A 26,796-nucleotide genomic window follows, 5' to 3' on the forward strand; every position below is an offset into this window, starting at 1 on the left:
TTACTAGACAGACAACTGTGGATATAGTCGAGCAAGCTAGTAATGCCCCCTGAAGAGGCTCTTCCTGCCCAGAGAAGAAGCTGGGCCACTACTTAATTGGGCATATGAAGTTGGAAGACAGTTATCTGTTAGGAGAAACTGGTGGTGTGGTATGAAGAATATTATTTGATTACATAAAAAATTTTAAGAACACTTTATGACAAAAGATACTATCAACCAATATTTTGCAGTGTTGCACATAGACCCCATGCTTATGGGGAGGTTGTTAGAAATGCAGATTTCCTGGACCCCACCCCAAACTTACTAAAACAGATTTGCTAGTGGGTGGGGCTCAGGACTCTGTTAGATGATTCATGTAAGTGCTACTGTTTGAAATCCACTGAGCTAATCTTTCACCTTTTGAAACATTGGGAAGTGCTTAACACCTGGGGCATCAAAAAATACAGATGGTAGGACCCTCCATCTGTATTTTTTATAAGTGAGAGAAAGAGAAAGAGGGACAGAGATAGATATCTATAGAGAGAGAGAGAGAGAGAAAAGAAGCAGAAGAAGAACCAGGGAGGAAGGAGAAGAGGGGGAGGAGGAGGGGGAGGAGAGAGAGGGAAGGAGGAGCAAAGAAATACCCAATTATTGAAGATGTGTATTGAAGATTAAAGACGACCTACATTATCAAAGAATAAAAGCCATGTGCATCGCACAGAATATTTGACATCTCTGGGAAGCATCTTCAGTCCCACTCCTCCCTCAACCCTACCATTTTCACACCCAGGGGTGATTGCTGGAGCAGGTGGAGGTGACAGGAAGCTGAGCCCAACCAGCCTGATTTGGCAATTGAATCAAAACAGGAAGGGGGCTTCAATTCCTGCTTATCGTCTCTTACTGGAATATAGTATTAGACCCCAAGACAAAGCTCAGATTGATGCAGTCCCCACCCCACCCTTCTTCTCCTGGCTTCTTTTCTGTAAGTCATGCTTTCAGTGTTTGGAGTCTGGCAGCTGCAAGGCTTGGTTGCTAGGTAACAATTTCCCAGCACAAAGAACTCTCAGCTGGGTAGGTCAGGTCTGTCAGTGTGAAACAGCTGTACAGAATTTTTATTTGTCTTCCTCTTGTTTTGGTTAATCACAGGGCATGGAACCAGAATCAAACTTTTCATAGAAATGAGAAATGCTGGAGGATACTAGCTCAGCTGCTGCTGCTTTTTTGCTGCTCTTCAAATCACAGCCTTTCTACTCTGGCTCAATAGAGCCAACAACAACAACAAGGCTGGCAGGCTGCAGGTGGAGGAGGGTGGTAAAGGGGTCAGGTGTTTGTTAGCTTCTTTAGCATCTGGGCAGGGGAGGGCATAGTTGAACCATGAGCTAAGAAGTTAACTCCCTTTCTTCACATTGACCAGCAAATTCCTAGGATTAGAATCGCCGGATTAAGTAAAGGACACCCAGTTAAATCTGAGTTGCAGATAAATGATGAGAAATTGAAATGGAACTGGGCATCTGGAATTTGTGTTTGCTAAGTCTGGCAGCCCTACTTAGTTTACAATCAATTTGCTGTGAATTTTGTGTGGGATGGATATGAACAGAGTAGTAGAGATGGGGATGGACCCAATTCTGGCACTGTCATGGAGGATTAAACCTCAGCCCTGGCTTGGTATGCTAGAAGCTCAAGTTGGAGGCAGTTTTGTATAGAGTCACACAAAGAAAAGGCTGAGCCCATTTCTGTTGTTGTCACCTTTCCTTATAGTTATCCATCAGATGCTAGTCTAGTGACTAAACCTGGGTGTGGTGCTCTGGGATAGAAACACATGACTGGAAATCAGGAGGCCTGGGATGTAGGACTGGATGGATAGATGGATGGATGGAGTATGGAGTAGGGAGTACTGGACAAGTCATTGCTAGTTTTGGCCCTAGTTGCCTTTTCTATACCCTCAACAGGTTGTATTAGAGCATAATTTTCAAAGTGTACCCCCTCCTCCATCAGCAGCATCAGCATCACCTGAGATTATGTTAGAGATGCAGATTACCAGGCCCACACACCACACACACCTTCTGAAGCAGAAACTCTGGGGTTAGGGCCTTGCAATCAGTTTTAGCAAGCCCTCCAGGTGAATTTTTTCTTAAAACCCTGTTTCCCAAAGCCCCTCCCCTGCCCCATTCCTGGTTCTTCCTATAGAACAGTATAGAACCCCACCCCACTGTCTTCATAAATATCTGATTACAAAGGGAGGGAAGCAGAATCAAGAGGAGAAACTCAGGGAGCTAATGTGCCCTGTAGCCGGTTTCTCACAATAAGTGGCATCCTGTGGTGTTGTCCATGGTGCTGAATGTGGTTGTTGAGCCTAACCTTGGACGTCTTTGTGGGAAATGTCCGCAAAAGGAGAGGAAGTTGGATTGTTGTAGTAGTCTGACCTCTGTTTCATCTCCCACTGGAGATAACCTAATGAATATGGTAATCACATTATGCAACTTAGTTAAGGTGACCAGGGCGATTATGTTGTTTTATAGGCTAGTGCCTTTCCTCTGGTGTTTTCCTAGTGGACTAGCAAAGAAAGGTGCTCCTAGCTTGGGTAATTATATTTTATTCTGACGCAGAGGGCAGTATGTAAAGTGTGTGTTTACTTAAAAGCAATGAATCATTCTCCACATGCGACCCTGTAATTATGAATGAGTGGGGAGAATACTAAGATATGACGGATGTCAGTCAAGGGCCTACAGTAGGACTCACAAATCATCTTAAGTGTCAAGCAACCATAAGGGCAAGAAAACCCAAGAGTGCTGCCTAGGCTACTCACAGAAAGCTTTTTAAATCTACTCTGGGCTATGCTCAAGTAGGTGGATAGCAGGACCCAGATAATTAGAACGGATTAGCTTAACTCTGACACTCCTTCCCGCCTTGTATACTGAGCCTCGGTTTTCTTGATCTCCTTTGGGGTTCTCATTATGGCATGAGCTCTACTTTAATAACTTTTGGAGCAAACTTTTATGTGTTCATCTGCATGGGTGCCTACTCTCAAATTTCAGTTACAGATGGCCTCAAATTACAATGGTTTGATTTATGATTTTTTGACTTTACAACTGTAAGTGATATGTGTTCAGTAGAAACTGTACTTCTTGTTTTAAATTTTGATCTTTTCCCAGGCTAGCAATATGTGGTACAATACTCTCTTGTGATGCTCCTAGTCAGCCATATGAAGCATGAGGGTACTACCTATATATTTGCAACTGTTCTGTTTTTCAGTTTTGGTACAGATTCAATAAATTACATGAGATATTCAACACTTTATTATAAAATAATCCTTGTATTAGATGGTTTTGCCTAACTGTAGGCCGATTTAAGAGTTCTGAGCGCAATTAAGGTAGGCTAGGCTAAATTGTGATGTTCAGTAGGTTAGATGTATTAACTGCATTTTTTACTTACAATAGATATTTTCAACTTACAATAGGCTTATCAAGACATACATAACACCATTGTAAGTCAAGGAAGGTCTGTAATTTTAGGGACTCAACAATCACTTAGAGGATCCAAGTAGGAAAAGGGTAGATGCAGGGAGCCCATAGCTATCGCTCTAAGGAGCCTGGGTTTGCTAGAAGAGAACAAGGGAGGAATATATCCAATTCCAGATCACTTTAAACTGTCACATGTAATTATAAATTGTGACTCATGTAGGTTAATCATCCTCTTTGAGCCTCAGTTTTGTCATCTGTAACAGGGATATAGTGATAGGCACTATTTATCGAGTAGTTACTATATGCCAGACACTCCCTACTTCACAAAGTTCTTGTGATAATTAGATATAGCTGTTATAAAGTGCCTGGTGCAGAGTAGGCACTCAAAAAGGGCATCTAGTAAAATTATTAGTCATTTTTTAAAAAGATTTTACTCCACTTCTGAGGGGACCTGGATTCATTTGGGCCATGCATGGTGGATCAGACTCTTGTTGGCCAGGAGTTGATGCTATGTAATGTTAGGTCTTAGCATATCTGACAGATGTGTCCCAGGAACTGCAGTTATTCTTAGAAACAGGAATAAATACAACCAATTCTTCCCATTTCTTGGCTCAGCAAACACCATTTTGTGTGTGTGTGTACCAATAACCCTAAATGAGGACCAGAGCAATCCCTAAGATATTTGACTCCTTAGGTTGAGAGTCAAAGTATCCACACAGGCAAAATCTCCTAAAGGACTGGGCAGGTCATTGCTGGTTAATATTCACACAATTATCTTGTCTCTTCTATGGACTCAGGAACCAGGGAAGGGATTTCATGTGGCTTGAACTTGTTTCCTCTGTTCCTACAGCTCTATACCAAATGGGATGCTCAGACCCTCTGGGGCTAGAAGGATAATGATAGAAAGGCCAGCTTTGCTTTGTTTTGCCCACAAGTCCGGTAGCTGATAGCATCAAATAATAGTAGTGATTACTCTGGGGACATTAACTCCATGGGTGTTGTGATAATGGAACATTGACCTTCCTAACAGAGAAACTCATTTCATCGCATTGTGTTATCAGCTTTCCTCTATTGGAAAGAATCCCTTGATTACTGACTCCATCATAACCCCAGGCCCTCGTTTAGCTGAATTGCCAGCTCGTTCCCTTCCCTGGCGGAAGGGTCCCTAATAGCCTTCACAGGATTTTAAAAAAGCCTGGCAATCTGAGATTCCAAAGGAGTCACTGAGCTTGAAGGCTCAGCAGCCCTCCCCAACTCGTTCCCCCTCTCCTTGCTGCCTGCCTGCTGAACTGAGCTTCCAAAACTTTGAAATTGATTTACCAGTCATTCATAGGTTTCCTCATGGTGATAAAAGAAATACTGTTCTGTTTTCAGCTGTCACCAACACTTCCTCTTAAGGCTCAGCGACAGAGTTTACTTCTAGACACCCATCTGCTGCCCTGCCTAGAGCTTGCCACCCTTTTTCCTTTGCCAACCAACTAGTGTCATCTCTCCTTTGAGGGAAGGCTGTTCGAAATGAGTGGCCCAATAGGGGAGACTGAAGGGTAAGATGGCTCTGTGTGATTCTGCCTTACTTAGGAAGAAAATGAACTCTGATGTGCCTAAGCAGCCACCTCGAATGGGGCGGGGATAATTGTCCAATTTAATGGGATTTTCGTTAGGGGGAAGAGTAACATAACGTAGCTTGAGTGAGCCCTGCCCATTCTCTGGTTCTGTGGAGATGTTAATCATGCTGCTCCCGGCAAATCTGTCAGAGCTGAAGCCGATGATGTAACTGATTTTCCAGCAGGCCCTTTGTCTGAGTGACTGCCACACAGCCGCAGAACGGAGCGCCAGGGAGCTGGATGTGTTCATGGGAAAAACGCGCTTCCCATAGTTCTTTCTTCCAAAGGGATGTTGTCACTGGGAGCTTTGTGTGTTGGTCAGCACGGTGGCTGGTCTTATTTCTGGTGTTTCTCAAAGTCAGGGCGGAAGGGGAATTGTTAGGAACGCAAGAGATATATATGCTCATGCCAAGGTGTAGACCAGCAACGTTGGACTGCTGTGATCTCGAAGCTTTGTGTCAGAGGTCCCATGCCTTCATTCGGACTTTTTAACTGAATAAGTTATAAAAAAAATAGGTATACTAATATATATTACTATATATGTACATATATAATACAACATGCATGTAATAAATTTATGGCATTTTTTAAAGAAACAGCAAGTTTTATTTTATTTTTTAGAAAGAGAGAGGGTGAGGGGCGGGGCAGAGGGAGAGAGAGAATCTTTTTTTTTTTTAAAGATTTTATTTATTCATTTGAGACACAGAGATACAGAGAGACAGAGAGAGCATGAGCAGTGGGAGAGGCAGAGGGAGAGGGAGAAGCAGGCTCCCCACTGAGCCAGGAGCCGGTTGTGGGACTCGATCCCAGGACCCTGGGATCATGACCTGAGCCGAAGGCAGACGCTTAACCATCTGAGCCACCCAGGCACCCCGAGAGAGAGAATCTTAAGCAGGCTCCACGCCCAGCTCGTGAGCCCGATGTGGGGCTCAATACAACCCCGAGATCATGACTTGAGCTGAAATCAAGAGCCTGACGCTTAACCGACTGAGCCAGGCACCCCAATATGTGACATTTTTGAGCTCTTACTATGTGTGTCAGGCATAGAAAAGGAAGTGTGGTATTTAGCAGTGTGGAAGTGTGATCCTTAGACTCAAACCACTTTGGGATTATATTCTAGTTCTTCCAATTATTAGCTGTGTGATTTGGGGCAAGGTACTTACCCTTTTTAAGCCTCTTTCCCTATCTGTCATGGGGATCATTTTGGTAGGGCAGATTAGATGAGATAACCCATGTGATTAACTTAGTGCCTAGCAAATTGTTAAGCCCTTAATAAATGTTAACTTTATGAGTAAGTTATTTATGTCCTCTCATTTAAGTCTCCCAGTCAACCTGGTGTGACAGGTACTATTATGATCCCTCTTTTATTGGTGAGGAACCTGGAGTTCATAGACGTTTTAACTTTCCCCAAATTGCTGAATAGCAATTGTTTCAGCTGGACTTGGCCTCAAGGTAGCTGACTCCAGAGCCGTTAGCCAACAAGCTCTACTGTCTCAGTTACAAAGGGCTGGCAAGTTGGAATTCGTCTATCTCTCTTTAAGGGGTTCTTCACCCTGGCTGCAAATTGGAATCATCTGGAAAAAATCAGAACAGAATACTGATTGCCTCTCAGGGGGTGGAGGTTGGTGTTTACTGGGAAGATGCATGAAGGGGTTTTTTTAATATCTTGGTAAGGGTTTGTATTATACAGGTGTATGCACTTGTCAAAACTCATCAAATGATACACTTACAATTTATGCATTTCATTATATGTGTTATCTAAAAAAAGAAACCTTAAACAAGTATTGAACTCTAATTAATGATATGCCTGCAGAAGTGTTTAAAGGTGAAATGTGCAGATGTCTACAACCTATTTTGAAATGTCAAAAAAGAACGTGGGTGGATAGAGGGATAGATAGGTCATAAAGCGATATAGCAAATGTTAATTGTAGAATTTGGGTGATACAGACTTTACTGCATGTTTGAAAATGTTCAGAATAAAATGTTGGGGAAAGAAATTAGAATCAGTTGGGGAGCTTTTTAAAAATACCGAAGCTTGGGGCGCCTGGGTGGCTCAGTTGGTTGAGCGACTGCCTTCGGCTCAGGTCATGATCCTGGAGTCCCGGGATCGAGTCCCGCATCGGGCTCCCTGCTCGGTGGGGAGTCTCCTTCTCCCTCTGACCCTCCCCCCTCTCATGTGCTCTCTCTCATTCTCTCTGTCTCAAATAAATAAATAAAATCTTTAAAAAAAAAATACTGAAGCTTGGCATCCCCTCAGAGTTTCAGAAACAAATTAGTCTGGAATAGGGTCCAGGTATGGGTTTTTAAAAAAATCTTTTCAGGTGATTCCAAAGGGTCTTTAAAACAACATAATGTATTCTGGGCTCTCAATGCCAGTTCACAATAAGCATGCCTGGGTCCCAAACTGAAAGTGTCCTGATGACATGTCAGATAATGGTAGGCCATCCCTCCCTCTCAAGCACACGTCTCTACTTCCTACACTCCACCCCTAGCCTCAAACATCTCCTCTAGCTGAAAGCAGCACCGGGAAGAATTGCAATAAACAATGTCAGCTAAATTATAAGTGGAAGCCACCTCCCTCTCCTACCCACTCCCAGCCAACAGTTTATTGCCCCCAGTTCTGCCCCACTCAGGCCTCCACTTTGCAGCTCCTGGTGAGGCACACACTCATCTTTTGGCTGAGTGGTTGACCAGACAGCTAGAGCTACATACACGGTATGGGATCGTGGAAGAGAGAGCTCAAGGTTGCTTGGATTTTAGTTTCGGTCTTGTTGCCTCTTGTTTATCGGGAGCGGGTTGGGATTGTGTTATCAAACAAGCATTATTTAGGTTTCTCCAAGGGGAGCAGAAGCCCCAGGATCTGAATTTCAGCATATGGGATCTCCTAGGGGCACTTACCATGTATTTTCTGCCAACCCTACTTAGGATTTCATTCTCTCTCTCTCTTTCTCTCTCTCTCCATTTCTCTCCTTCTCTCCCTCTCTCTCCTCTCTTTCTCTCTCCCTCTCTCTCTCCTGCCCTCCCTCCCTCTCTCTCTCCTGCCCTCCCTCCCTCTCTCTCATCCCTACCAGAGTGCCATAGATCTATAATGGCTCACATGCAGGAAGGAACTCATGCTGTAAATGACCCATAAGTTAAAGTCACATAGAAATGGTTCCTTCTTCAATCAATGCGCCAGGGGTCACAGGCTACTGATTCAGCTGATTCATCATCTTTTTATCATTGATGTAACTCACACAAAGGATTGTTTCTCCCCTGCATTTGGAAGGCAGCTCTGCCAGGAGAAGCAGGGACTCCTTAATTAGACTGACATATGGCCAAAAGAAGGGTTATGTGAAATTTGTGTCAGACTGTAGTGGAATCATTTCGGGAATCAGTGCAGTCACCAGTAGTTCAGACTGAGGGGAATGAAATCAGAGCCATACGCTAGATTAAGTTAAAATGGCTCTTCCTGGAGTTTCCCAAATGCAGGTAGGTGCATTGTCCCAATACCCAAACCTACTAACTTGGCCTGGCCAGAAATGAAGTTGGGTAGAAAAATAAAATTGCTTTTAATGGCTCTATTCTTTTTTTTTAAGATTATTTATTTATTTGAGAGAGAAAGAGAGAGTATGAGTGGGGAGAGGGGCAGAGGAAGAGGGAGAAGCAGACTTCCTGCTGAGGAGGGAGCGCGACACAGGGCTGGATCCCTGGGATGACCTGAGCCTCAGGCAGATGCTTAACCAGCTGAGCCACCCAGGTGCCCCTTAATGGCTCTCTTCTATCTCCAAGCATCACATATTCTGTTAACATTCCCGGCAACCCAGATTCTCTCTGTGGCTTGGGCCTGTCCTGCTCCAGAACTATACTCTGGACCAGGGTTCTCTAAAATGTGGTAGACATTCCACCTGTGGCACGTGATTTTTTAAATGAGCTTCCTAGATAAGTGTTTTAAAGGTTTGTTTCTTTGTGAGAAAGAGAGCAAGGGAGAGGGACAGAGGGAGAGAGAATCCCAAGCAACCTCACGCGGGGCTCGATCTCACGACCCCGAGATCACGACCTGAGTGGAAACCAGGAGTCGGACACTTAACGGACTGTGCCACTCAGGTGCCCCAAGTGTTTCAAGTTCTAATAGTTGTGTTTGCTTTGATGTATTAGGAAAAACTGGCACATCAGTCCTATTATTTCATCAACATTATTGCCTAGGATGAGGCTAATTTCTGTAGGCAAAAAGAAAAAAAACAGTCATTTTTAAACAAGTGTATGTGGAGATGGCAAAAAATCACGAAGGCGATACTCAAATGACTAAAAATTAGTAAAGACTGGTCTAGACCGGTAGTTTTCAATCCAGAGTGATTCCCCCATGCCAGGGGACATGTGGCAGAGTCTGGAGACATTTTGGTCGTGACAACTTGTGGAGAGGGGTGCTACTGGCATCCAGTAGAGGCCAGGATACTAATAAACGTGCTATGTTGCACAGGAGAGTTCCCCCAGCCCCTGTGAAGAAAGAATTCTCCATCCCCAAATGTCAGTAGTGCCAAAGTCAAGAAAGCCTGCTATAGACCAGTGCTTCTCTGAAGCACATATGGGTCACGTGGGTATCTCGTGAAAGCACAGCTTCTGATGCAGGATGTCTGAGGTGAGGTCTGAGATCCTGCATTTCTGACAAGCCTTTAGGTGATGCCCATGCTGCTGGTCCTTGTACCACACATTGAGTAACAAGGACCTATAACTTCCTTCTTTATCCCTCCACCAGATCCTGCCTATCGAGAGTTCCAACCTCTCGTGGCTTTGCTTAAGGTTTGGGTATTCTGAGAAACTACCAAGCAGTAACGACTGAAAAGAGATTAATGTGTTTCTTGCAATTATCAGGGCCACCGAAGCTTTAAAACAAAGATTAACTTGGATGAGAATTTCAGGAGCTGAGCAAAGCCAGAGAGAGAGGCGTGTTTTGCTCTGGGATTCCTTCTGGGGAATAGGCAAAGTTCTCAGTAAAAGCCAGGTGCACCTAGCCTGGGTTTGGAGAAGTCGTCTTGCATATTTCCCTATGCCTGGTACCCAGCACAGTGCCTAGCTCAAAGCAGATACCTAAAACATGTTTGTTGAGCCAATAGAGCAGTTATCTGTATGGGCGCCTGGGTGGCTCAGTCAGTTGACCATCTGCCTTCGGCTCAGGTCATGATCCCAGGGTCCTGGGATCGAGTCCCACATCAGGCTCCTTGCTCAGCAGGGAGCCTGCTTCTCCCTTCTCTCTCTGCCCCTCCACCCCACTCATGCTTTCTCTCTCACAAATAAATAAATAAAATCTGTAAAAAAAGAAGTTATCTAGGGGCGCCTGGGTGGCTCAGTTGTTAAGCATCTGCCTTCGGCTCAGGTCATGATCTCAGGATCCTGGGATGGAGCCCCGCATCAGGCTCCTGCTCAGCAGGAAGCCTGCTTCTCCCTCTCCCACTGCCCCTGCTTGTGTTCCCTCTCTCGCTGTCTCTCTCTGTATTAAATAAATAAAATCTTAAAAAAAAAAAAAAAAAGAAGTTATCTATAGCTCTTTAGATGACTGCTAGAGCAGCAAAGCAAGGTATCTCTGAGGGCTGAACACTGTTGTCAACCCCTTCGAGACTAGAAAAACAAATGCCCTTCAGCAGCTTCCCATTTGAAATGGTAACACTAAAATGCACCCTCCCAGAATGTTCTGCTGACCCCCGGAGTGACAGCAAGGTCACTGAGTAGTTGTGTGTTTTCACTCGTCTTTGTTCAAAGTGAGAAATCACTGAACTCTACCTCTGAAAGTAATAATACACTCTAAGTTATTTAACTGAATTTAAATTTAAAAAGAAGGAAGTCTACAGAGCAGGGTGAGGGTGGTGCATCTGGGGGCAGGGGGTGATATTTTACTTGTTCCTTTCTCAGAAAGGAAGCTTTGTGGTCAGGACTGAAGACTTCAGCCCTAGGAGAAGGAACTGGGCCAAAGAGGGGAATCATCCAGTAGTACTGGCTGAATACGCTTGGCAGTGTACCTCTTCCCACTACCTCTCACTCTTGGAAACGTGTGCTAATAGATTATGTGATTTGAGGTCTGCCAGTGCTCCACATATTCCCTTTCATGGGCCTGCCGCAGAACCTGAAAGCACCCCTTTGAGGACTGTCACCTTGGATAATGCACCTTTTCTAAAGATTCCTGTTAAATGTATGGATTATTGGGGCACCTGGGTGGCTCAGTCGGTTGGGCATCTGCCTCAGATCATGATCTCAGGGTTGAGAGACTGAATCCCGCATCAGGCTCCACACTCAGTGCGGAGTCTGCTTGAGATTCTCTCCCTTTCCCTCCCCCTCAGCCTCTCCCCGTTCTTGTACACACTCTTGCTTGGTCTCTTTCTCTCTCAAATAAATAACTAAAATCTTTAAAATATATGGATTTCTGTGTATAGAGAGAGTAGATTGGTTGGTTGCCTAGGGCTGGGGAGGTTGGAGGGAAATGGGGAGTGACTGCTAATAGGTATGAGGTTTATTTTTGGAGTGATAAAAGTGTCCTAAAATGGATTGTGGTGACGGTTGCACAACTCCAGGAATATACTAAAACCCATTGAATTGTATACTTTATTTTTTTTAAAGATTTTATTTATTTATTTGACAGAGAGAGACAATGAGAGACGGATCATGACCTGAGCCGAAGGCAGACGCTTAACGACTGAGCCACCCAGGAACCCCTGAATTGTATACTTTAAATGAGCGAATTAGAGAGCATGTGAGTTATATTTCCATAGGGCTATTATAAAAATATATAGGGGCGGGGCGCCTGGGTGGCTCAGTCGGTTGGGCGGCTGCCTTCGGCTCAGGTCATGATCCCAGGGTCCTGGGATTGAGTCCCACGTCGGGCTCCCTCTCCCTCTGCCTGCCTCTCTGCCTGCTTGTGCTCTCTATCTCTCTGGCAAATAAATGAATAAAATCTTTAAAAATATATATATATATAGGGGCACCTGGGTGGCTCAGTCGGTTAAGTGTCCAACTCTTGGTTTCAGCTCAGGTCATGATCTCAGGGTCATGAGATCGAGCCCCACATTGGGCTCTCTGCTTAGTGGGAGTCGGCTTGAGATTCTCTCCTTCTCTCTCTGCCCCCTCCCCCCCACTCATGCTCTCTCTCTCTAAAATAAAATAAATAAATAAAATCTTTAAAACCATAAAAATAAAGGTAAAAATAAGTATATGGATTAAATTAGGAGATACAGGTTAATTTAAGAGCTAACTAGGGAGTACCACATGGGAGGGGAAAAGAGATGGTCCCACCAACAGAGAAGGAAACATTGAAACAAGAAATACAGGGCAGGAATTGGGAATTTTCCTTAATTTTTCAATTCTTCATAAACGCATTTCTGCTCTTTTGGAATCCAACTGCCAGTGATGTTATCAAGTTGTTCAACATTAGATTCATTGCTTGGAAAAACAGCCAGGAAATATTTGGATGCTGTGAACAAAGAGAGCCAGGTCCCCTAAGATAAAATGTCCATGGCATCATTAATAAAACATAGGGTTTGGCACTATCCCCATGGTTCTGGAAGCTCTTTAAATTAGATCAAGCCGCTGGACCATTGTTGCTGCCTACAAAGAGCTATAAGACCTGAGGCCTGAGAAAAATGGCTTTCTTTTTCATTGAAATGGAGACTCTGGTTTTGGAAGAGGTGATGTGAAAACCACAATTATCTCATATAGCCTTGTGGCCAAAGGCTCGAAAGCCACAGAGGGGAACCCTTGTCTTTCCACATGTGGCTTTCCATGAACCCACTGTAATTTCAGTAGTTTGGTATGGCTCACTTGGAGTATAAATGGCAGGGCTACTTCAATAAATCTGTTTAAAAAACAGAAGTGGCAGGGCCTAGGATCTGGAACCCCTGTTCCCAGGGCTGAGCTCATGCTCACTGAACATCCAAGTGGTACAGTTTCAAACATAGTAAAGACACCTTCGCCCGCCCTCCAACTTGTGGCTTGAAATGCCTTTTGGGAGGAAAAATGGCATATTTAGCTATTGTCCGTGTTTATATATTGCTGTGAATGAAGGCTCTAAGGAGTGGGGCATGATGGTTTGGCCAACTTGGGAAAAAATGGCCCACCATTGGGGGATGGGGGCGCCAGCTAGGAGGTTGGGGCTAACGAAACAAACTGGTCTTTTTTTTTTTTTTTTTTTAAGATTTTATTTATTTATTTGAGAGAGAGAGAAAGAAAGAGCACGAGTGGCGGAGGGGTGTGGGGAGGAGAGGGAGAAGCAGGCTCCTCACTGAGCAGGAAGCCTGATGCAGGACTTGATCCCAGAACTCTGGGATCGTGACCTGACTGGAAGGCAGATGCTTAACCGACTGAGCCACTCAGGTGCCCCAAACTGGTCTTTTTTTTTTTTTTTTTTTCCAGTTTTGCTCTAGGCTTCTTCTGTCTGCAACTATGACCAGTATGTCCCGGGCTTGCAAATATAAATTGAGATGGGGCTGTCACTGGCACCCAGAATTGTGAATCTGCCCCAAAGGGCCACTGACTACCCTACTGCTCAGCACACCATTTGTGATTTGTCACTCCCTTGGGCACTATTAGTGCCAGAGAAACCCAGGACAAAGGAAATTCTGCAGGAAGACAAAGAGAATAGGTATTCGGTAGAGTACCGAATACATATGTATTTCAGAGTGAGGAATTATCTCTATTGGATGCCAATTGGAGCTAGTCCAGCATTTGGCCAGTGACTGACCCTGGTTGCAAAAAACCCCCCAGTTTTCAGGAAAGCATTGTGGAAACTCCTCTGATTGAACTCATCTCATTCTTTAGAGAACAGTGGGTTATTTATAAGGCATAATGATATCCTGCAATGCTCCCTTTCCTGCTAAGAAGAGATTTCATCATCTCCCCAGATTTCACACCAGGGTTCGTCTCACTTGGCTCCATTTTCCTTGTGTCTGCAGATCTCAAATTGTCATGGAACATCTTGTCAGGAAAAGGCCAGATGGGCAGGCAGGGAAGTGATCCAGGCCCCCTCACCACACCCCCCACCCGGCCCTCTGCCCCCCCCCAGGGAAATAAAGTGCTCAACCTATCTCCATTCCCTCAGGGCACTGGGGAGTGAGGGGCCAGACAGTGACGCACAAGAGGGTACCTCCAACTTAGCTTAGAGCTGCAAAAACTGGGGCCAGATGAGCATTTTTGGAGATTAGGAGCAGGAAATTCAGATTTCCATGTTGTAAGTTCACATGATGAAATCTGATACCACCTCCTCCCCTGCTCTGGAAATGAACTCAGTCCTCTCCTTGAATCTGGGGTCTCCGAACCACAGAAGCTCACAATACCCTTTTGGTTCATGATAGGTGGTCTAAGTGCTCACAATGCACAGACATGGATCATGATACATGGTCTACGTGCTCAAAATGAGGGACATTCTCATTGCTTTTACGTTTTGATTCCCGAGAAATGTTCTTCTCTGGCAATTCTGTGGTAAAGAGATTTTAGACGAAGTCATTCCAGAATCATCTTGGCATCCTCAGCACCTAGCATAGTGTTCCATAGGTGGTGCTCAGTAAATGTTTCCTTAAAGAGTAAGCCTGACATCCAGCATTAACCCGTCCTTGTCACTTTGGAATTTGAGCATTAGGGTCTCCGGTCTCTTGACCTCATCAGGCAGATGCTATCCCTTCTGTGGCCTATGTCTGCCCTCTGGATTGACTATGCCCTGGGAGCCTAGACGATGTCTGCATAAAGCAGTCAGGGAAGAGGGAAGCATTGTTAGCCAAGCAACCATGCTTTGGATTCTTCTGCAAGCTGATCTAGGGTAAGATCTAGTTGGCTTCCTCTTCTTGGCCTTGGCCTTTAGCTTTGTGGCTTTGACCCACAGCTGGACTGATAACTTTCTATAGCCTTATTAGCTTTCCTGATTATTATCCCTCTTCCCTGACCCATGATGTGAACATTAGTCCACAGATGTCAGGGCAAGAGGCTTGGCTCTTAATTGTATAGTCGCTTTACTGGTGATAAGTCAGAGTATAGTTCTGGGTTGAGGAATTCCAAACCAACTAACCTAGAAAAGGAGCAATGAGAAAGCAAGGTCAGGTTATCAAGTCTGGGGTTGAGATCCACAGGCCAGGATCTGAAAGTAAAATAAAGACAACACGCTGTCTTACATTTGGAAGCATGGGATAGGTTATGAAGATTCCTATCATGAGATTATGCTAATGATGTATTCAACCAGTTGTTCTCAACCAGGAGCAATTGTGCAAGAGGACATTTAACAACATCCACAAATATTTTTAATTGTCATAACTATGGGGATGCTGCTGTCATCTAGTGGGTAGTGACCAGGGATGCTGATAAACATCCTACAAGGCACAGGACAGCCCCCCCCCCCAACAAAGAATTATCCAACTCAAAATGTCAGTAGCGCCAATGTTGAGTAACCTTGTATTAAAGACAGATACAAATTATAGATCACAACTATATAAAATATACAGATGAAAAAAGACTGAAAGGATACACATCACAGTTATAATGAAGAGTGTCTGGGTGGCAGGATTATGCATCTTTTTTTTCTCTTTCTCTGGTTTGCAAATTTTCTAATATAACCATGTTGCCTTCAATTTAAAGTAATTTTCACCTAAATATATGAACATATTCTGCTGGTAAAGTATTATAGTACTGCAGACTAAAGACCTCTTTGACCACCTGGCTTCTCCCTTTCCTTCCCTCAGTCCCTTTCCCAGAGGTAACCAGTTTGTGGATGTGACATTTCAGAGCTCCATCTGCACATTTACCCATAGATAATGTGCAGCTAAAGAAAACATATATTATCTCATTATTTACAGCTTCATAATATTTTGCAGTTTATCTGTTTCTCTGCCGATGGACATGAGGTTGCTTCTGATCCGGGGCTGTCACGGCAAATGCTGCATTGTACTTGCCTCCTTGAACATACTTGCCAGAGTTATAGCCAAAAGTAGGTATAGGAATGAAAATTTCTAGGTTATGGAAAACACACATTTAAAATTTTATCACCGGGGCACCTGGGTGGCTCAGTTGGTTAAGTGCCTGCCTTTGGTTCAGATCATGATCTCAGTGTCCTGAGATCGAGCCCCGCGTAGGGCTCCCTGCTCAGTGTGGAGTCTGCTTCTCCCTCTCCTTCTGCTGCTCCCCCTGCTTGTGCTCTCTTGCGTGTGTGTGCTTTCTCTCTCTCAAGTAAATAAATAAAATCTTCTTAAAAATTTTTTTTAAATTTCAAAAACATTTTATCACCTACTATCAATTGCCCTCCAAAGAGCCCACATACTTAATTTTCTGACACCTTCACTAACACTTGATAACTTACGTTGTTTTTCACATTTGCCAATCAGATGGTTGCAAAACAGTATCCTGCTTTTGTTTTAATCTGCATTTCCCTTGTTACGGATGAGGCTGAGCACCTCTCCGTATATTTGTCGAGCCTGTCGCATATTCTTTTCTCTGAACAGTGGTGTCCACATCCCTTGCTGACTTTTGTATTACAAGACCTTTCCAATGGTTTTTAAGAACAAAAAAGAGCAGGGTTTGGTTGTGTAAAAACACAGAAGTCAGCCTACCCAGCATCTTGCCTGCGCTTTCTACCTAAGACAGAGCCTGAATCTCACCCAGGCCAAATAACCCTTTCTTGCCATTCCTGAGAACCCAAGAAAGCAGCTCTATTAGGAAACACATTACCCAGGCCCATTCTCACCACTGCTCCCCATTGCTCTGCACTGTAAGCCTTTGCTATGCCAGCATCTTAACACTGAGTAGCCAGCAGGTACTGCCAGTCAGATTCACTCTGGTCAAATACAAATCTGATATGTGATGAGGCATAAAGGACCATGAAAGGCAGCGTGTGAACTGAATGGTATCTGCTGTCCGTGCAAATGGCAATTAGGACCATTAAATTTCAGTTAATCTTCATTAAGAACATCTGTTGTCTAGCCCACATGAGGAAACCAAAGATGGGGCTGGGTAATTGTGACTACTCCAAATAAGTAGTTGTATCAACTGGTTTCCCACCCCGCAGGCATAAACTGAAAGAGATGTGGCAAGGAAAATGTATGACATGTGATGTGTAGTAGCTAAGGAATAAAACTAGAGAGATGGCTTCTGCAAGACTCTTGGGCATTATTCGAAACCGGGGTACCTGGAAGCCATGCCCCTTTGTGGTGAAGAACATGATGGATTTCATCCTGATGAATTTCAGGATCAGAAGCAGGGGCCCCAAAGACCCAACCAGAACTGGCCCTTGGCCAGATTAGGTAAGGTCAAGTTGGGCCTTACCCAATCTGGCCTTTCTGGTCCCCTTTATTTTGGTTGCCCCATCCCACATACCCTCCTACTCTGTCCCCTTGGGGCCCCACTCTCTGCTGAGGGACTGTTGATATTAAGCACTTCAAATCCCTGCTACCAACATGTTGCTTGCTTGCCATCCTTCTGCCGCACAAGTGGAGGACATCTTCTACTTCATGACTCTCCCAGTTGGCTTGTGTCTGTGTTGGAGCGGACTGTTCTCACCAGTTCCAGAAGACGTATTAGGGGAAGGGCAGGAACTTCTGGACCTTTGTCTGAGTTTAGGTAGGTTAAAATCTTCTTGACCATCAACTGCCATGGTGATGGTCTTCTTTTTGAAGTGAGTGGGGGGTCAGGTATCTCACCTTGGTAGCCTGACCACAGTTGTAATTTTACATTTTTGGGGGTGATTATTTTGCCAATATCAGTCTCCCCTGCCAATCTGTAAGTAACACGGGAGCAGGAACCAGGTCTATTTTTGTTCATCACTGTATCCCCAGCACCTAACACAGTGTCTGCTACGTAAGTGCGAAATAGAATTTGTTGACTAAAAACACAAACAGTTGCGGTTTGGATGTTCTTAGAATGAAAGACAGCCAGGTGTTCTGGCAAGCGGGTGGGGAGCAGCATTTGTAAGGGGTAGGGCATGTCGCTATCTCTCTGCTCTCACCCTGGGAGTCCACAATTGACCTTTGTAAAAGGCTGTCCCCAGCCACAGCCATCCTCTGAATCTGCCAACAGTGCTCTCATCGAGGAAGGTTGGGAATGATTGAGGATGAAGCTTGCCTTTGGCAGTTAACTATTTCCTCTGCTCTCAAAGCCACTGTCTTCTCCCTGACAGATGCTCATTAGCAGGCACAGGCCCATCTTGCTTCTTGGGGTCTCAGGGTAAAACTGTGCCAGCAAGCTGTGGAGCTGGGATGATGGTGGGCAACCAAAGAGCTCAGGGACTGTATTTCCACTGAATTTGAAACAAGGACATACTGGCGCATTTCTTGAATCCTCACTGCTACAGGAATCTGCCACTATATCACTCTCTTGCCTCTCAAAGAGAATTGACATGGAAGGAGGAGAGGATGGAGGGTGTTGCAAAGATGCTGGAAATGGAGCAAAGATAGTGTTGTGAACAAACTTTGACTCAAGCCTTGATTCAAGAGAATTCTTACGAACAGAACTAGTGATTCTTTCTCCACCTCTTCTCAACCATTCCATTTAACCTCTTTTCAAATGCTGCTCTTTTCCCACATCCTTCTCTTGACCTCTTATCTATTGCCCAGAATTCTTGCACAGTCTTAATACCTCTGTTCCTGAACAGCAAAAATCAGAGATTAACTGAATCCCTAGCCTCTCCCTTATGGATTCAGGATCTTGATGCAGAAATGAGGGGCAAGCTGGATCTATGAGTACTTTCTCTGCATCAGCTCCTCAGTTGCTAACTGGAATAGCTCTTGTTCATAAAACCCAGAGTTTTCCAGGGAGACCATTGCTAATCCCATAAACTCAAGACATAGATAGAGCAGTTGGCTTGAGTATCACTAATTTCATTTTCATGCTTATGCTTCCCATCATTCATTCAGGGACAAGAACAAGTCAGCTATGATAAGGGTAAACTGTGGATTAGCATTGCGTATCATAGCTGTAAATTTTACTGCAAATGAAATGCACAGATGATTTACAACCCGTTATAGAAGAAACAAGAAGGGACAGATGAGCCTTTGATGGAAAATAACTTCGTTATTTGCTTAGTTGGGTATTTGGGATTCGTTTATTTTTCACATTTTATAAGGAGATAGTTCCCAATAGGCCTTGAGGATTGGATTTATGGTAACAGTTTAGGAGCTTAGGTGAAATTAATAAAACCAAACTTCAAAATATGCTGAAATGAAAGTTAAGAGTTTGAAGTCTAGCTATTTTTTAAAAGATTTACTTATTTATTATTAGAGAGAGAGATAGCATGAGCTGGGGGGCAGAGGAAGGGGGAGAATCTCAAGATGACTCCCTGCTGAGCCACGGAGCCTGATACAGGGCCCCATCTCACAACCCTGAGATCATGACGTGAACGTCTGACAAGAGTCAGACACTTAACCGACTAAGCCACCCAGGCGCCCTTGAAGTCTAGCTCTTTTAAAGATACTGACAATTTCCCTTTAGAAAGTGATCCTTTCAACTCTGGACATCTGAGAGACACGAAGTTCATTGCTTTTTAGTGTTTTTTGAAAATGCATACACATAACATATTCATCCATCATCATTTTTATGTGAGTCAAGCAATCCAAAAGTATAAAGAGAATATGTGAATGTCCTTTCTCCTCCTCTCCAGTTACTCTTTCTCCTTCCAAAGGTGACCACTGTTAAGTGTTCAATGTGTATCCTTCTAGCCCTTTCTAAATACATTTATATCAGTGGCTCTCAACCAAAGCAATTTTGTCTTTCAGGGGAACATTTGGCAATGTCTGGAAGCATTTTTCGTTGTCATAGCTGGGGGTGGGATGTTACTGTCACCTAGTGGATAGAAGCCAGGAATGTTGCTAAACTTCCCACAGTGCACAGGACAGCTCCTCCAAGAAGAACAAAACAAAACAAAAACCCCACAATCATCTGGGACCCTTGGGCAGCTAGTTCGTTGAGCATTAGACTCTTGGTTTCAGCTCAGGTCATGATCTCATGGTTGTGGGATTGAGCCCTACACTGGGTTCGGCACTCAGTGTGGAGTTTGCTTCAGATTCTCTCTCTCTCACCCTTTGCCCCTCCCCACTCACGCACTCACATGCTCTCGCTCTCTCTCTCTCTAAAATGAATAAATAAAATCTAAAAAACCCACAAAAAACAATCATCTGACCCCAAATGTCAACAGTACCAAGGTTGAGAAACCTTGATTTACACATAGAGATGGAGGTAGAGATAAATATATCTATTCTTAAATAAGATCACATAATCTCCATTTGTCCACAGTCTGCTTTTGCACCATTTGGAGCTCTTTCTGTATGGGTATATACGTTCCCATTGCATTCCTTTTTAATAGCTGCATGGTATTCTCTAGTATGGATATATTGTAGTTTATGAAATAGTTCTCTATTGGTGGAGAGTTAGGTTGCCTCCAATTTTTGCAGTTACGTACAATACTGTAATAAGCATCTTTGTACGTATATCATTAGATTCCTAGAGGTATAATTACTGGGTCATTGATTACATATATTTTCTGTTTTGTTACATTCTGCCAATTGTTCCATCCCTAAAAGCCTTTATAAATGTTTACTCCCATCCACAGTGTTTAGGAGTGCAGTTTTCTTATATTTTCTGCAACACTTCCATCAGTCTTTTAGATTTTTACTAGTCTGATGGATAAAAATAATATATAATTGCTGCTTTAATTTGCATTGCCCTGAGACTATAGAGATTGAGTGAGTGAGAATTTTGGCCATTTTATTATTTTTTTATTTTTTTTTATTTTTATTTTTTTTTTTTAAAGATTTTATTTATTTATTCATTAGAGACAGAGAGAGAGAGAGGCAGAGGGAGAAGCAGGCTCCCAAGGAGCCCAATGCGGGACTCGATCCCAGGACCCTGAGATCATGACCTGAGCCGAAGGCAGACGCTTAACCATCTGAGCCACCCAGGCGCCCGGCCATTTTAAATTAATTAGTTAATTAGTTGCCTGTTTATTTACTTTGCCCATTTTCCTATTGGATTCTTTGTTCTTTTTAAAGAACACTGATATGGGGGTGACTGGGTGGCTCAGTCGGTTAAGCGTCTGCCTTCAGCTCAAGTCATGATCCCAGGGTGCTGGGATCGAACCCCGCATCGGACTCCGTGCCTAGCAGGGAGCCTGCTTCTCCCTCTCCCTTGCCTGCCTGTCTGCCTATTTGTGATCTCTCGCTCTCTCTCTCTGTCAAATAAATAAATAAAATCTTTTAAAAAATAAAACAATAAAATAAAAAACATTGATATGATATATTTTAGAAGGTAATCCTTTGTTGAATATGTGCCCAGTATTCTCTGTCTTATAACTTGTATTTATTTATTTGATTTATTTACCTCTTCTTTTTTTTGTAAAATGTTAAATTAAAAGCCTTTAATTTTGGCATAATCAAATTTATTACTCTTTTACTTTGTGGCTTCTGTGTTTTAGATCTTGTTGAAGAAGGCCTTCCTTACCTGAAGATGATCAAAGCATTCTTCTCTATTTCTTCAAACATTCTTATTGTTTTTTCCTTTTATGCTCATCTCTATTTTTTGTGTTTTTTGTGAGCTACAGGGAAGTGTCTACCGTTTTTCAAAAGAGATAGGCAAGGTCTCATCCCAATTTATAAAATAATTAAATTCTTTCTCCACTGATTAGAAGTGTCATTTTGACTCTCAATTCATCTATGATCTCTGTTCCATGGATTTATTTCTGCCTGTTCGTGGCATAATACTACCCTGTTTTAAATACTATAGTTTATTTTGATGTCTGATATTGTAAATCTCCACTGGGCCCTTTTTTCCCCAAGATATCATGCCCTATTTTTATACATTCTGTCTTCCATATGAACTTTTTAGAAACAGATTGTCAATTTTCATTAAAGTGCTACTGAGATTTTTATTTGGACTGTCTTGAATTGTATATCTAAGTTTAAGGAGAAATGACATCTTTAAAATATTTTGAAAATGAAAATATCTTTTATTTTCTTCAATAAAGACTTGTATAGTTTTCACCAACTAGGTCTAAGACATTTTTAATAGATTTACTTCTAGATATCTTATAATTTTTCTTGCTCTTGTGAATAGAATATTTTTCCTCTAAATTTTTTAATAATTGACTATTGCTGCAGTATAAGAAAACTATTATTTTGTATGTTGATCTGGTATGTGGCCATCTTGCTAAACTATCTTATTGGAGCACATGGATTTTTGTTCATTTTCTGCAATTTTCTGAGTAGATAATCATCCAGTATGAGAATAGCAATGATTTAGCTCTGCACAGTGGCAGTATTGTGGTCAATGAGGTTTATCCGAGGCACAATTATTGCTCATTGAAAATAGTGATAATTTTTTCTTCTATTTTGCAAAATTTATACCTCATTTTTTGTTCTTACTGCAAGCTCATTACTTTGTAAGGCTATGTGTTTAAAAGTTCAATCCTATGGTAAGTCAAAATCTGTTTTGAAATTCTTTTTGTCCAGCAGTTCCAGCTCAGTGTTCTAGAGCTAAACAGAATAAGGCAAATCATTCTTCTGCAGGATAAGCCTTCAGATATTTAAATTTGTTTATCGTGTCCCCCACATCTTCTGTTTTCCAGGATAAGCACCTCTGTTATCTTCAATATATATGCTTTTCCCATCCTGAGTCATCTTTCTCCAAATGCACTCTGTTTTGTTGATGTCCCTCTCAAAACATGGTGCCCAGAGTGGAAGAGAGTTCAGATATTGTCTGACCATTGCCCAGCACATATAGAGAAACTAATTTTACGAAGTTGCACACAAAACTCCCCTCAATGTCCTGTAAGATTACAATGTTAGAGCTACATGGCTTTAACATATTATTTTTTTGCAATGGAATTCTTTTTTTTTTTTTATTTGAGAGCGAGCACGAGCAGGGGAAGAGGCAGAGGGAAAAGCAGACTCCCTGCTGAGCAGGGAGCCCAACATGGGGCTCAATCCCAGGTCCCCGGGATTATGACCTGAGCCAAAGGCAGATGCTTGACGGATTGAGCCACCCAGGCGCCCCTGCAATGGAATTCTTTTGCAAATGAAATCTTAGCCAGAATCCTAATTCTTAAAACACTTAAGAATGGAGTTTCTCTTGTTGAAATGAAAGGAGGGTGGGAGGTTACAGAACCTTCATGTCAACTTCCTTCTTGTTCCCCAAGGTAGCCCAAGAAGCATCCCAAGGATCTGAAGAGCGTAGTTTGAAAACCATGAATTGAGTCCAATTTCTTCAGAGAACAAATGTGGCCCAAAGAGGCAAAGTGACTTACTGAGGTCACATGGTGACTTAGCGAGACAGATAGAACTAAACTTGGGTCTCTTAACTCCCATTCCAGAGATCTTTTCACTGTGTCATTCTATTCCTCACTATTAACTCTCACACATTAATGACTCATATTAGCCTTGGGATCAACTAAAATCCTAAGGCTGCTGTTAATATCCATCTTACTCCATCATATACAGTTGATTTTTGGAAATCTAAATGTGGAACTTTACATTTATTAAGTGCATTAAATATAATCTCTCCTGGAACTCAAAGGAACATTAGAAATCTTTGCTTTTGGCCCATAAGTCCTGCCCTTTAAAAAACTTTTTAAAACTTTTTTTTTCTTTTAAGATTTTGTTTTCAAGTAATCTCTATACCCAACATGGCACTTGAGCTCACAACTCCAGATCAAGAGTCGCATACTCCACTGACTGAGCCAGCCAGGTGCCCCAGAAAACTTTCTGAAATCTTGATTCTGTCATTTAACATCAATCGCTTTCTTTTGGCAGGGCTATTCAAGTAAAGCTACAATTCATTACACTGACATTAAACCCCCAGTTCTTCAATTTGCCAACAAATGTATAATCAAGACCTAACTTCAAAAACTTCAGACTGATATTTTATGGCATTTCTGTTCCTTTACCTGGAGAACTCCTACTCATCTATTGAGACCCATTTCTTTCTTTCTTTTGAGACCCATTTCTTTTTTTTTTTTTTAAGATTTTATTTATTTGACAGAGAGAGACACAGTGAGAGAGGGAACACAAGCAGGGCGAGCGGGAGAGGGAGAAGTAGGCTCCCCGCTGAGCAGAGACCCCCGACGTGGGGCTCGGTCCCAGGACCCTGAGATCATGATCTGAGCCAAAGGCAGAAGCTTAACGACTGAGCCACCCAGGTGCCCCTTGAGACCCATTTCTAATGTCACCTCCTCTGTGAAGTGTTGCTATGCCCTCATTCTTCCTCCTTGAAGCAGAATTGATGGGTCCCATGTCTATAATATACTAGAATTTTAATGACTAACATACTTTACTATTTTATGAATTCCTAAAAGGGTCTTATGTATTTTCTGCATCTCCAGACTGTGAGCCTGGGATAGCAGGTGTACTAAGGTGACTGCCTACTGAGAAGGAGTGCACATCGGGGAGGAACTCAGCGCTAGCGTGTTGTGAGGGGTTATGATTTCTGCCATGGGCTCAAGAAGGAAGTATTTTGCCAACCCTGGCCCAGGGCATAGTCAGTACACAAAACATGTTTTTTAAACTATATTTTTATATCCCCCACAGATGTCTAGAAGTTTTATCAAAAGAAAAGGTAGCTGGGCATGGCTTGTGCTGACCCTTATTTGTGTCTAGTGATCCTAATTTTGCTTGAGTGCTCACAAACAGTATTCTAATAGCCCTTTTGCAGTATTTTTCTGGGTATCAGCATCAAGTTAATTATTGGTTTATATTTTCTGAGATATACTTCTTTCCCTTTTCAAAAAGTAGGACAACATTTCCTTGTCTTTAGCCTTCTGGCGCCTCTTCCATTTTCCAAGAACTTTCCAGGTGGTGGTGACTCATTTAGAGAAAATGGTCCCATTCACTCGGACCTTTCAACAGCATTGTTTGTCATGGTCAGGGGCCATGACTAGGAGAGCTGTTTCTTGGAAAAAGTATATTTGAATTGGGCAAATCAGAGGCTGAAGTCAGGATGGCCAATAAATGTGTTATTGACAGAGGCCTGGCCTAGAAAGACAGCCAAGTCTAGGGAGGCAGTTTTCTCTGAACCATGGCCCAGCAAGCATTTCAGATGGCTCTCCCTGTCTCTCTTCCCTTCCCCTTCTCTTGGCTCCATGTTCTCCGCTTGCTGTAGTTTGTCCACTCTGAGCTGAATTTGGATGGCTAAAGCATAACCTCAGCACAAAAATGACCAGAAGAATGCACATCTGCCCTTGAGTTCCGGATGAGGGCCTAGGTCAGTAACTGTTAATGACAGAGATAATAAGCAAAACAGGAAACTATTTCAAGAAATTGAAGATATTAGGTTAATAACAGATGTACTTCAGGCTGTATGTATCTGAAAAAGAGAGGAGATCAGCTATGGAGACACACACAAATACAGTAAATGGCGATTCGTTGGAATGCTAAAAGAAATAAATGTTCCGTGAACCTACTAGATGCCCAATCCTGTGCTAGCCTGGGAGGGTGCAAAGACACCTAAAGATGTTGCAATAATTAATTAAACTGATTTTTAATTTAACCGATTAATAAATAATTAAACCGATTTTTCTACCTTGATAGGGGAATAACAAATAGCCAGGGTCTGATGTTTAGTTGTTTTTTTTTTTTTTTTTTCTTCAAACTTTTGCTTGAACAAAATTTGGAACCAAAGTATAAGTGAATTTTTGAAAAGGCTAACCTTCAGTGACCGGAAAATGAAATGCATCCATACGCTCTGTTTCAATCATGTATTAAATGACCCTTGATCTACTGTAAATGTGGAGAAAATGAGATTCAAGTGATCGTAGCTTGTCTCCCGCACTCCATGCGGAGCTTGCTTTGTGGAAGCTGCAACAAGCCTGGTCTTCGTTGGGACTGGGAAATGTCACCATGCAGGTTCAGTCCAGCGAAGGTTCTTGTCTCCTCGATGGGGATCTTACCACTCATTTGGGTAAGAGGCACAGTGAGAGTGGGCCCTCAGCCCTCCAAGGGGTTGTCCTGTTGCTGTAAACCGTTGAAAGCCTGACTCCTGATCCCAGCAGCCCATGCAAGGGACAAATGTAAACAGGGGCTGCTTTGCTCTCAGTGGAAAGGTTTGAGTTGAGCTTCTTCCAGGCGATCACACTGGCTGCCATTTTATACAGTCTATTTCTGTCTTCCTGTACACATCCCTCAATTTGCATTCCTGCTTAAACTTGCCACTAGTCCTGCCTCTCTGTGTGGGAGGCGGAATGGATTTGAAGAGGGGAAAAAAGAAAGGCCTTTTTGTGAGGAGGGGGAGAATACAGAACTTTCACTAGCTGTTCCTCCTGGGTGTCTTCAGAGAAGCATTTTGTCTCCCGGCCTCCTTGAGGGTTGTCACAGAAGCTCTCTTTCTCACAGGAATCATCCTACCTTCTTTGTGTATTTGACTTTTAGCTGTGTTTGAACGAATTTGGCTCATTAAACATGGTGATGGGCATAATGGGAATGTGAACTAAAAGAAAGTGGAAATGGAACACTGGAGATGGTTTGCATGAAGAGAGTGATTTGAAGGGGCCATCAAAGGCTCTCAGATATCCTTTACCAAATGTTAAGGGATAAGAGATGTCTACTATTAGAGCTTTATTCCTTAGGGTTCAGTTATAGTCCTCTCTAGGCATTACCTACAACCCTGGGCAGGATGCAGATTAAGCTATGAATACTCTAGCATCTAGAAATTAGTCTTCAGAAATGTGCAATCAACTCATCCTTTCCCAGCAACCAGTTGGACTGGTTGCCAATATATTGGACTTGGATTATTTCCCCCATTCTTAAGGGAAACTAATTTAATTGTGTAAGTTTTCA

The 26,796-nt window shown here is 42.9% G+C and overlaps 1 protein-coding gene and 1 non-coding gene across 3 annotated transcripts in view; both read left to right on the forward strand.

The window, feature by feature from the left end:
* The window catches only part of DCX (doublecortin), a 110,863-nt gene that overhangs the window by 32,435 nt on the left and 51,632 nt on the right, over nucleotides 1–26,796 (forward strand). The gene's annotated exons all lie outside the window — the stretch shown is intronic.
* Nucleotides 22,269–22,413, forward strand: LOC115940675 (U4 spliceosomal RNA). The gene has a single exon (XR_004075401.2). It is a non-coding gene; the product is annotated as a U4 spliceosomal RNA (small nuclear RNA).

Source organism: Leptonychotes weddellii, chromosome X (assembly GCF_054177405.1).
Source record: "Leptonychotes weddellii isolate Sample4059 chromosome X, ASM5417740v2, whole genome shotgun sequence".
NCBI classification, from domain to species: Eukaryota; Metazoa; Chordata; class Mammalia; order Carnivora; family Phocidae; genus Leptonychotes; species Leptonychotes weddellii.